Source organism: Populus euphratica, unplaced genomic scaffold (genome assembly GCF_000495115.2).
Source record: "Populus euphratica unplaced genomic scaffold, PopEup_1.0 scaffold1594.1, whole genome shotgun sequence".
In the NCBI taxonomy this organism is placed as follows: Eukaryota; Viridiplantae; Streptophyta; class Magnoliopsida; order Malpighiales; family Salicaceae; genus Populus; species Populus euphratica.
Window position 1 is genome coordinate 26,116 of NW_011501447.1, and position 12,065 is coordinate 38,180.

The 12,065-nt window shown below is 39.1% G+C and overlaps 1 long non-coding RNA gene across 1 annotated transcript; it reads right to left on the reverse strand.

Moving 5' to 3' along the window:
• Nucleotides 1-123: 123 nt before the first annotated feature.
• On the reverse strand, nt 124-527 carry LOC105117904 (uncharacterized). The gene is made up of 2 exons (XR_840830.1): nt 459-527; nt 124-385 (listed from the first exon to the last, which is right to left on the reverse strand). It is a non-coding gene; the product is annotated as an uncharacterized LOC105117904 (long non-coding RNA).
• Between the last annotated feature and the right edge of the window lie 11,538 nt (nt 528-12,065).

Consider the following 12,065-nt stretch of genomic DNA (forward strand, 5'->3'; position numbering starts at 1 on the left):
CCCCCCCCCCCCCCCATGTATCTAGGATGAGTTTACAAGATTTGTGATTAGATAAGATAAGTGCATGAGATTAGATTCCATGCAAGCACTTCAGCATTGGCAATAACAGAGGATCAAACCTTATATTTCAATGCCAGATAGGTAATGCTATGTCTATTCTTCCTTGTATATGTTCATAAACAAGAGGATGAGAGAAGCAAAGAGTTTCATAAACAAATGCCAGAGGATCTTAGCCAAGTTCCCAAAAGGAGGCAAGTATACTCGCCAGCCTTGTGCTGCTTCTCATAAATTCTCACATTGCTCGATGCTTGAATTCACATGAGAGATGCATTTTTCTCTCTCAGAATGCGTTGCTGGTTTCATTTTTCCAGATCACCCGAGAAATCTAAAAAGAATAGCCCGTCTGTTATTCTTATAATAGTTATACCTAGTAGCAACAAAAGTGGGAAGAATATTACCAAAAATGGATTTATTCTAAACTCCTGAATTGATATCTGTAAGTTGTCGACAAGACCAAATCCCTTACATTTGTCTAAAATGCCTCCAGCACCTGAATTCGTTTGTCACTTACTCCCCTTTGGAAAGAGGTAACAGAATTTGGTGTTTGGAACTCAAGCTCCCAATTACCAGCTCAAACCCTGATTCTAACCCTTGATTGATTGACACAACCACAGCCATGAGACCTAATGTACTAGTCTTCATCACGCCTTTCAACATTCTCCAGATGATGGAATATAAAGTGCATTGTCTGATATAAACATGAGTTTTTTATCCTGAAAAATGTAGTTTTAGCAAATGAAAAGTTTAGGCAGCTACTGATTTGTTTTTTAAGATTTTTGATGGTTTGGGGTTCGATTTAGTCACTCATTTACTCACAGATTATGATGGTATCCCTCTCAGCTCAATATCTCTTGCAGCTTCTTTCAGTCTCTCATGAGTTCTTGAGTTTTTGCCAAATCTTAAATCATGTTGTCAGCTCTGAGCTATAGATAAAGTTAGATGCAGGGTAGTTTATGTTGGTGGGAGAAACCACTTGTGGTGGCTTTGAAACACTCGGAGGGGATAAAACACACTCTTTTATTTCAAGAACAAAGCTTACAATAACATAAACAAAAGCTTACAACAACCCCTCTTTCTTTCTCTCTTTCTCTCTAGTGTTTCTCTCAATCTCTCCACACATAATTGCATAAGCTTAGCTATCTATTTATACACGAAATCAAAACAAGAAAATTCAACCTTCAAGTGTGAAGGCGGTTTTTGGCCGACGGTGTGAAAGCGGCCGGCGGCTGGCGGCTGGTCGGTTGGGGCTGGGCGGTGACAGCTGGTGGCTGCCTTCATTGACCTTCTGGATTGAGTTTACTTCAACAATTCTCCCCCTTAAACTCAATCGAGGGATGTCATGCCAATCATGAACTTCATTCTGATAAATGTTTCTCCCTTCAATGGCTTTGTATTTTTGCACTTCTTCTTTTGCATTCTTCTTTGTTTTATAGGTAAAGAAACAAAACAAAGTTGTATCTTCCATGACTTGAGTGGCATCGTACAACTCGTCTAGATTTCTCATCTTTCTTGGTCCTTTTGATGAGGATGCTGATGATGGTTCTGGTAATGATGGTGTTGATGATAATTCTGATGTGTTTCTCCTGTTGAATACAGGAAATCTGTGTACCGGACTTTGTGGCTCATCTTCTGGTACTATTGGACCTTCTGCAAGTACTGTTGGTACTTCTTCATCTTCAAGGATCAAATCAGTGCTGATCCATTTAACTGCTTCTTGGTCATCATTCCATTGCCAAGTTTTATCTTCTTCAAAGATAACATCTCTGCTCATAATTACCTTCTGGGTGATGGGATTATACAGCTTGTATCCCATCCTTCTCTCACCATATCCGACAAAGATGCATTTCTCGCTTTTATCATCAAGTTTGGTCCTTCTTGCATCTGGGATCTTTGCATATGCCACACAACCAAAGACTCGAAGATGAGTAACACTTGGTTTGTGACCACTCCATGCTTCTTGTGGAGTGACAGCTTGCAAACTTCTGGTTGGGCAGCGATTCAGCAAATATACTGCACATGATACAGCTTTAGCCCAGTATTGCTTGGGCAGCTTCTTTGCTTTGAGTAGACTTCTTGCCATATCAAGAATTGTTCGATTCTTCCTCTCTGCTACACCATTCAGCTGTGGTGTATAAGCTGGTGTTGTCTGATGTCTGATGCCTTGTTGTGTACAAAAGGCTTCAAAGTCATTTGCTGTATATTCTCCACCTTGATCAGATCTCACGGTTCTGATCTTATAGCCACTTTGCTTCTCAACAATTGCTTTAAAATCTTTAAAACAATTGAACACTTCTGACTTCCTCTTCAAAAAATATACCCATGTCTTTCTGCTAAAATCATCAATAAAAATGAGGAAGTACCTATTTTGTCCAGTCGACATAGGCTTTATCGGACCACACACATCTGTGTGTACTAACTCCAGTGGCTTGTTTGCTTTCCAGTTGACTTCTTTGGCAAAACTGGATCTGTGATGTTTGCTGAGGACACAACTTTCACAGACTTCTTCTAGATGATCAATATGGGGCATACCTTTGACCATCTTCTTGCTTGCTAGCATCTTCAGATTTGTGAAATTCAGATGTCCAAGCCTCAGGTGCCAAAGCCATTCTTCATTGTTGGTGATGGCACTCAAACACTTTGCTGCATCATATTGGATGTTTAAAGGAAACATCCTATTCTTGGACATTTTCACATAGGCAATTAATCTCCCATTGTAGTCTGTAATTGTCAGATGACAATTCTTCATGTAAAGTATATAACCTTTCTCCAGAAGTTGACCTATACTCACCAAGTTCTGCTTTATGTCTAGGACATAATAGACATCGGCGATGTAGCTTTGATCGCCATTCTTCAACTTGATTGGAATGTTGCCTTTACCTTTGAATGGAACTTTTGACGTATCTCCAAAGGTGACAAAACCTTGTATGGTCTCATCTAGATCACCAAATAAATCTCGTTGGCCACACATGTGATTGCTGGCTCCAGAATCAAGATACCAAATATTCTCTTGATTCTTGTCAAGTCCTTGTTGGACAAATAATGCAGCTGCTCCTCTACTGTTGACATCCTCTTCTGCATAGTTGACTCGCTCACGTATCTCCAGTGGAGCTTTCTTTTGACATTCAGTGTTATAGTGGCCAAATTGATTGCAATTATAACACTGAATATTCCTCTTGTCACGGTTATTGTAACCGCCTCCTCTTCCTCTAGGAGTGAATGCTTGTTGTCCTCGACCTCCTCTAGTGGTGTTTTTACCACCTCTTCCTCTAAAACCTGTATTCCAAGAACCTCTGCCTTGAAATCGCTGAAATCCTCCTCATGTTTGTTGACTTCTTCCTCGAGTGGTGTATCCACTTGTTGAAGTCTCCCCTTGCTCATACCTGTCTTTGAGAGACAACTTTGCTTGTAAGACATGCTCAATTGCCTTATCTCCATTTCTTTTTATAATCTTCTGCTCATGAGCTTGTAAAGAACTCATAAGTTCATCCACTGTTAACTTGTCCACCTCTTTGGACTCTTCAATAGCGACAACAACAAAATCAAATTTTGGATCTAGGGATCTCAAAATTTTCTCAGTAATTCGAGCATCTGAAAGGGCTTCTCCATTTCTTCTCATCTGATTGACTATCACCATAATTCTTGTATGATAATCAGAAATGGATTCTGAGGACTTCATTTGTAATAATTCAAATTCACCTCGTAAAGATTGGAGACGAATCTTCTTTATTCTGTCAGCACCTTTGTATTTTTGTTGGAGAGCCTCCCATATTTCTTTTGATGTTTCTGCGGAAGCAATGATTTCAAATGTCGCTTCATCAAGACCTTGATAAATGATGGTCTTTGCTTTGTTGTCTTTCTTTCTATTGGCTTTCAGGACTTGCTTTTGTACCTCTGGTAAAGCATCTTCTGATTCTTTGGACTCTGGTTCATCATAACCATATTGCACAATGTCTATACACTCTTGTGAACCAAGGAATGCCTTCAATCTGATGCACCAACTATCATAGTTGTCTTTGGTTAGCTTTGGGATGAGTGTTTGTGCATTTTCTGTAGTCATTTTGCTCTTTAAATGACTATATCACCTTTTTGGGAGTTGCATTTGGAAAAACCGATACCGTAGATGGATCCGGAATGGTCCAAATAGTAGGGAACCGGTCTGACTTTGTAGAAAACGGGTCAAAAATGAGGTGAACCGGTCCAAAAACCAATTCGGGTGGTTTGCTGGGTTGAACCGGGAATATTCCAAGGAATATTCTTTTTTTGACTTTGACTTTAGAATATGGCTCGAAGCTTGGCTTGGCTTCGGAATATGGCTTGGAGCTCGGCTCGGCTTCGAAATATGGCTTATGGCTCGGCTCGCGACTCGGCTTGAGGCTTGGCTCGGCGCGGCTCAAATATGGCGCGCGTGTGGCTCACTCGTCTTCTTCCTCGGGGCGCGTGGGCTACAGTGATGAAATTTCAGACGGAGAGTGTGGTCCACCCCGTGCTCCGATTGATCTGATTTTTGCACCGTTGAGTTCGTATTGATGAGCTCTACACTTTGGAATGATCAAAACTTGTTTTTGACAACTTTGAAAATTCGGATATTTCCCAAAAATACCTCTGTTTTCTGATGAACGGGGCTTTGATACCAATTGTTGGTGGGAGAAACCACTTGTGGTGGCTTTGAAACACTCGGAGGGGATAAAACACACTCTTTTATTTCAAGAACAAAGCTTACAATAACATAAACAAAAGCTTACAACAACCCCTCTTTCTTTCTCTCTTTCTCTCTAGTGTTTCTCTCAATCTCTCCACACATAATTGCATAAGCTTAGCTATCTATTTATACACGAAATCAAAACAAGAAAATTCAACCTTCAAGTGTGAAGGCGGTTTTTGGCCGACGGTGTGAAAGCGGCCGGCGGCTGGCGGCTGGTCGGTTGGGGCTGGGCGGTGACAGCTGGTGGCTGCCTTCATTGACCTTCTGGATTGAGTTTACTTCAACAGTTTAATCCTAATCACACGAAAGAATGTGTCAGGTGTGCAGTAAGAGCGAGCCACCTGTTCTACAATTATTCTGAATTCTAATGAAATCTACGGCAATTTGGAAAAAAAAAAAAAAAGCAACTCTCTGGCAGGAGGGAGAAAAAAGAAGCGTGGAAAACGGGATCGTTCTCAGGTATCATTAGGAATTGTTTCTAGGAGGAGAAAGTATAAGGTTAGGTTTCTTATTGCCAGAGGCAGTTTAACAGAGATAGATAAGGAGGTCAGTGACAGCTCTATGGACCCAACTATTGCCGAAGTCAATGGAAGGTTGGAAAAACTGGCAGCTGATACTGAACCCACAACAGTCTATAGCTCTGAACGTGAGGTGGCAGCTACACATCACCTTGGCAAGGTTTTAGGGATTCATAGAGATACTAATGATGGTTTGGTTGCTGAACATATTCGGAGGCAGATTGATATGAAATATATAGAAGGAATGGTTGGACTCGCTCTTAGGTCTTGCTCTGGTGCCCAGGTTATGAGTTTTATTCTAATCTTAAGCAGATGCTACCATAGAATTACAGAGATTTAGGCAGTCTTTGTAGAAGGGGGCGTGCCTGCACAATAGTATGTTAGCTCCAATGATATTGAAGTTTCTTGTTTCTTGGAAACTAAAATTTCTAAGTATTTGGAGTGGGTCTAATGTTAATTAGAATGGTATAGTTTCTTAGCAATTTTAACTATGTTATTGTATGTGTGTTAAGCATTATTGCATGCATCATTTATAAAGTATTTTTATTTTTGAACAGGATGTCATAGCATGTGATGTTAGAAATCCTGATCACGTAGATGTGGAATTTGAATCAATTGGAGGATTGGAATCTATCAAGCAAGCTTTGTATGAACTGGTGATTCTTCGTCTGCGGAAACTATATTACCAGCAAGATTTTGTTGGATGCTGTCACGACCCGAATCCCGGATCCATGACCGGCACATAGGCAAGGTTCCCCTCCAAGGTTCCGTACCTATGCGAACCCAAACTTACATACAAATTTATCCTAACTCAATCAGAGTTCAACGCAGCATTAATAACAAAATCAATTTCATAATATAATTGAATTGTCTTAATACAAGAGTTAATATAATTTTATAGTTTTGGAGCACTAATTAGACATAAAGGAAAATGCACGGATTACAACCAAAAGAGCAGGTTCTGAAGGTCCAACAAAAGTGACCTGCTATCAAGCTATAAGCCTGAAAATGATAAATAATGAGAGTGTGAGTTTAACAACTCAGTGAGTAGATAATGTTCAATATACACACACGAAATAATACAATAATGAGAAATATATATACAAGTATGGATTTAGGTTCTTATAAAAAAGGTTTCTCAAATAGGCCATAACAAGAATATCATATGGTAAAATCGTTAGAAAATCAAAATGCAATGAGCATGAGGCTCCGTACTGTGGGATGATCAGTCCACACAGGTTGGTGACTCCCCCGACCAACTAGGGTTCAGATACGATGTGCACAAAGACTAACATTACCCTGTTAGCATGGGTATTCTGACTGACATACCATAGGGTCATAATCATAATCAAACAGACATATTCATATCTCAAGGCTCAACTCATGACATCAATCAAATGAGGAGCTATCAATTCATAAGTCAATCCAAAATACAAACTGGTTCATATCAAGAATTCGGATTCAACGAATGATCATGCTTATTATAACAAGGATATTAGTCACCAAATATATTACCAAGAAGCATGATCCAATTCATATTAACAAATCAAATATTTATAATATTTCTCATGCATATGGAAAATTATCCACTCACCTGACTCGAAAGCAAACAGAAATCAAAAGCAAACACCGAAGAAAATCCTACTGACGTCCTGCCGGTAGAATATCAGGATTATCTGAATACAAAGGAGACATATTCAAGAATGACTCAAAAGAATATATAACCTATTTAATACACTTATTTAAGGATATATTCCATAACCCTATATATTTTTGAACTAATTAGTTATATTCCAAAAACCCAAAAATTAATAGTTTTCTCAAAATCCAATCCATAATAAAATAAATAATAAAATTGGTAATACTTCACTAACTAACCCTCAATTATTCATCAAACACATCTGCAAAAGCTAATATTACAGCTAGGGACTAATCTGTAATTTATTATATTTTTAAGGGTCAAATTGTAACTTAATCCATTTGGAGGACCAAACTAAACTTATCATAAATCCATGAATATACTGAAATTCTGACCATAACCAATCCTCATTTCTGTCCAGATCATCTCATTATACTCCAGGGACCATTCTAGAATTTTATCAAATTTTTAGGGTTAAACGGTAATTTTTATCAAATTGAAGGACCAAATTGAAAGTGTTAAAATTTCATAACTATACATGAATTCTGCCCATAATTTATCTTTTATTCTGTTCAGAATCTCGGAATATGCCCCAGGGACCAATCTGTAAATTTTCCAAAGTTTGGGGACTAAACTGTAATTTCCACAAATTGAAGGACCAAAATGAATTTTCGTCATCTTCAACCTCCAACCCAGAATTTCAACAGAAACCCACTGTTCTTTCCTTATTTCTAACATAATTTCACCATTCAAACAAAATCATAACTCAAAATCATCATCTTTCAATTCAATCTCTCAAAATCCACCAAATAATCCATTAACCATAACAATCAACCCATAAAATTCAATTAATTCATCAATCAAACCCAAAACACAAATTTTCAAAACCCTAACATTTATCAAAACCAAAATTAAAACTTAATCAACACATATTTATATATAATCTTACCTTTAAACTTATTTCCTTCAACTCCTTTTTATTTTTCTTCTAATTTCTCTCTTTTCTCTTCTTCTTCTTTCTCCCTTCTTTCTCCTGCCGATTCTCTCTAATTTCAGATCATTTATTTTGTTTTGTTTTTTGTTTTTTTTTTTTTACTTTCTATTTATATTTATCAAGTTTTGTTGAATGACTACACTACCCCTCATTCATTTATACCTACACTTTAAGCCACCAAGGGCTTTATTGTATTTTCCTACTTATTTATTCAAAACATTACAATCTCCCCACCTTATAAAAGTTTCGTCCTCGAAACTTAATAAGAAAGATTGAATACTTACCGAGATTATCGAAAAGATGAGGATACTCCTCACGCATTTTATCCTCGAGCTCCCATGTCGCTTCCTCACGTGAATGACCCTTCCATTGCACTTTCACTGAAGCTATATCCTTTGACCTAAGCTTCCTCACTTGACGGTCGACTATGGCTTCTGGTTGCACCTCATAAACCATATCATCCCTCAATTCAACAGGATGAACTTCTAACACATGCGATGGATCTGTCATATACTTCCTTAACATGGAAACATGAAATACTGGATGGATAGCAGACAAGTTTGGTGGTAATGCTAACCTATAAGCAACTGCCCCAACTCTCTCCAGAATCTCATACGGTCCAATGAATCGAGGACTCAACTTACCTCTCTTCCCAAACCTGAATACTCCCTTTGTCGGTGATACTTTTAAAAACACACAATCACCCACTGAAAACTCTAAGTCACGCCTTCTTCTATCTGCATAACTCTTTTGTCTGCTCTGAGCTGTTTGAAGCTTATTTCTAATTACCTCTATTTTCTCTGAGGTAATCTAAATCAACTCTGGTCCCATTAGCCTCTTCTCACCAATCTCAAACCAACAAACCGGTGATCTACACTTCCGACCATACAAAGCCTCATAAGGTGCCATCTCTATGCTAGCCTGATAACTGTTGTTGTAAGCAAATTCCACTAATGGTAGGAACTTACTCCAACCAACTCCAAAATCCATAACACAAGCCCTTAGCATATCCTCCAAGATCTGAATAGTCCTCTCAGACTGACCATCTGTCTGTGGGTGAAAAGTTGTACTTAACTGCACTTTAGTACCCATAGCTTCTTGGAATTTCACCCAAAATTGCGATGTAAACTGTGGACCTCTATCTGACACTATCGAGATTGGCACTCCATGCAACCGTACAATCTCACTAATAAACAATTCCGCCAACTTTGCATATCCATAAGTAATCTTAACTGGCAGAAAATGGGTTGATTTTGTCAACCTATCAACAATCACCCATATCGAATCATAACCCTCCTGACTCCTAGGCAATCCTGTCACAAAGTCCATTGTGATCCTTTCCCACTTCCATTCTGGAATCAACAATGGTTGCAACAATCCAGGAGGCTTCTGGTGTTCACCCTTTACCCTCTGACAAGTTAAACACCTAGAAACAAAGTCTGCTACATCAGCCTTCATCCTATTCCACCAATAACATACCTTAAGGTCTTTATACATTTTGGTGGAACCTGGATGCATTGTGTAAACTGTCTGATGTGCTTCTACCATCAATTCTCTCCTCAGATCATCTACATCAGGTACACAAAGCCTATCTCTATATCTCAGTACATCATCATCACCTATCACAAAACCTGCAGCCTTACCCTGCTCAACCACATTTCTGATCCTGAGTAGTGAATCATCCTTCTTCTGAGCTGCTTTTATCTTATCAAACAAATCTGACTTAACCTGAAAATGAGCAATCATTGCTCCAGCTTTACTAAGATCAAATCTGACTCCTTCATCCACTAACTCATGCAGCTCCTTAATTAGAGGTCTTCGTACCTCCTGAATATGAGCTAAGCTCCCTGATGATTTTCTACTCAAAGCATCGGCAACTACATTTGCCTTACCCGGGTGGTAATGTATGGTACAATCATAATCCTTCAGCAGTTCTATCCATCTCCTCTGCCTCATGTTTAGATCTCTCTGCTGAAAGATATATTTCAAACTCTTGTGATCTGTAAAAATCTCACAAGTTTCACCATACAAGTAGTGCCTCCAAATCTTCAAAGCAAAAATGACAGCCGCCATCTCTAAATCATGTGTAGGATAGTTCTGTTCATGCTTTTTCAGCTGCCGTGAAGCATAGGCAATAACCTTGCCATGCTGTATTAGAACACATCCTAACCCCACTCTCGAAGCATCACAATACACTGTGTAACCACCAAAACCTGATGGTACTGCTAGAATAGGCGATGTAGTCAATCTTTCTTTCAACTCTAAGAAACTTTTCTCACAAGCTTCAGACCACTGAAACTTAACATTCTTCTGCGTTAACTTAGTCAATGGTGCAGAAATCCAAGAAAAGTTCTCCACAAACCTCCGATAATAGCCGGCCAAACCTAAGAAACTTCTAATCTCTGTTGCTGAAGTAGGCCTAAGCCACTGTTTAACTGCTTCAATCTTTTGAGGATCAACCTCAATCCCATTCCTTGAAACTACATGCCCAAGAAATGATACACTCTCCAACTAAAACTCACTCTTTGAGAACTTGCCATACAACTGATGATCTCGCAGAGTTTGAAGCACAATTCTCAAGTACTGCTCATGCTCCTCTTTAGACCTCGAATACACCAAAATATCATCAATAAAAACTATCACAAATTGATCAATAAACTGACCAAACACTCTATTCATCAAATCCATAAAAGTTGCTGGTGCATTCGTCAACCCAAAAGACATCACTAAAAACTCATAATGACCATACCGAGTTCTAAAAGCTGTCTTTGAAATGTCTGTCTCCTTAATTCTCAACTGATGATACCCAGATCGAAGATCGATCTTAGAAAAGAATTGAGCTCCCTGCAACTAATCAAACAAATCATCAATACGAGGGAGTGGGTATCTATTTCGAACTGTCACCCGATTCAGTTGTCTATAATCTATACATAACCTCAATGACCCATCTTTCTTCTTCACAAACAACACTGGGGCTCCCCAAGGGGACACACTTGGTCGGATGAACTTTTTATCCAACAAATCCTGCAGTTGCTCCTTCAGCTCCCTCAATTCTGCTGGTGCCATTCTATATGGTGCCATTGATATTGGTTCAATACCCGGAACCAAATCAATACAAAACTCAATCTTCCTATATGGAGGCAATCCAGGTAAGTCATCGGGAAAAACATCGATAAACTCCCTGACTATAGGGACTTGGTCTAACTGAGGGACTTCTTTCTCTACATCCACTATATGTGCTAAGTAACACTGTACCCCTTTTCGAGCCATTTTCCTTGAGATAGCCGACAACATAATTGATGGAAACCCAATCTTATCTCTTTGAGATACCAACTCAACTTCTTTATCTAGATCAAACAGTATTTTCTTATCCCAGCAATTTACTGAAGCTCTATGCTTTGCCAACCAATCCATTCCCAAAATTACATCAAAATCAACCATATCTAAGACATTTAAGTCTCCCATAAAGATCTTATCTCCAATCTCTATTTCACAATCCAGATGCACATACTTCACTAATATTAATTCATCTAAGGGAGTGGAGACTGAAATTGGGGATTTTAACAAGGTTGGTTGTTTATCTAACCTCATAGCAAAATATGGAGACACAAATGAATGGGTTGCACCCGTATCAAACAACACCTTTGCTTCAAAAGAGCAAACAGAAAGAATACCTGAAACAACTGTATTGGATGCCTGAGCATCCTGCTGAGTCAAGGCAAAAACTCTGGCATGCCCCTGACCCTGCTGTATCTGACCTCTATCACCTGCACCCCGGCCTCTCTAACCACGGCCATCAATACCTCTACCCTCATGAGCCACAAACTGGCTCGTCGATGGTGCCTGAATAGGATGCTGGACTGAAGCAGATAATCCTGAAGTTGATAACTTTCTCCTCGGGCACTCCCTGATCCTATGACCTATTTGGCCACAATTAAAACAAGCCTCAGTCCTTCTGTAACACTCTACACTAGTATGACCTCCTCCACAGTGCTGACATGAAGAACTATCTCCAGGTGAAACAAATGAACTACGAGGTGCAGTCTGAACTAAACTCTGAGTATTACTACTACCACTCTAACCGCCCAAGCCACTAACTGACCTCCTATAACTTGCATTTCTAAACTGCACAATAGGGATATCATCTTTATT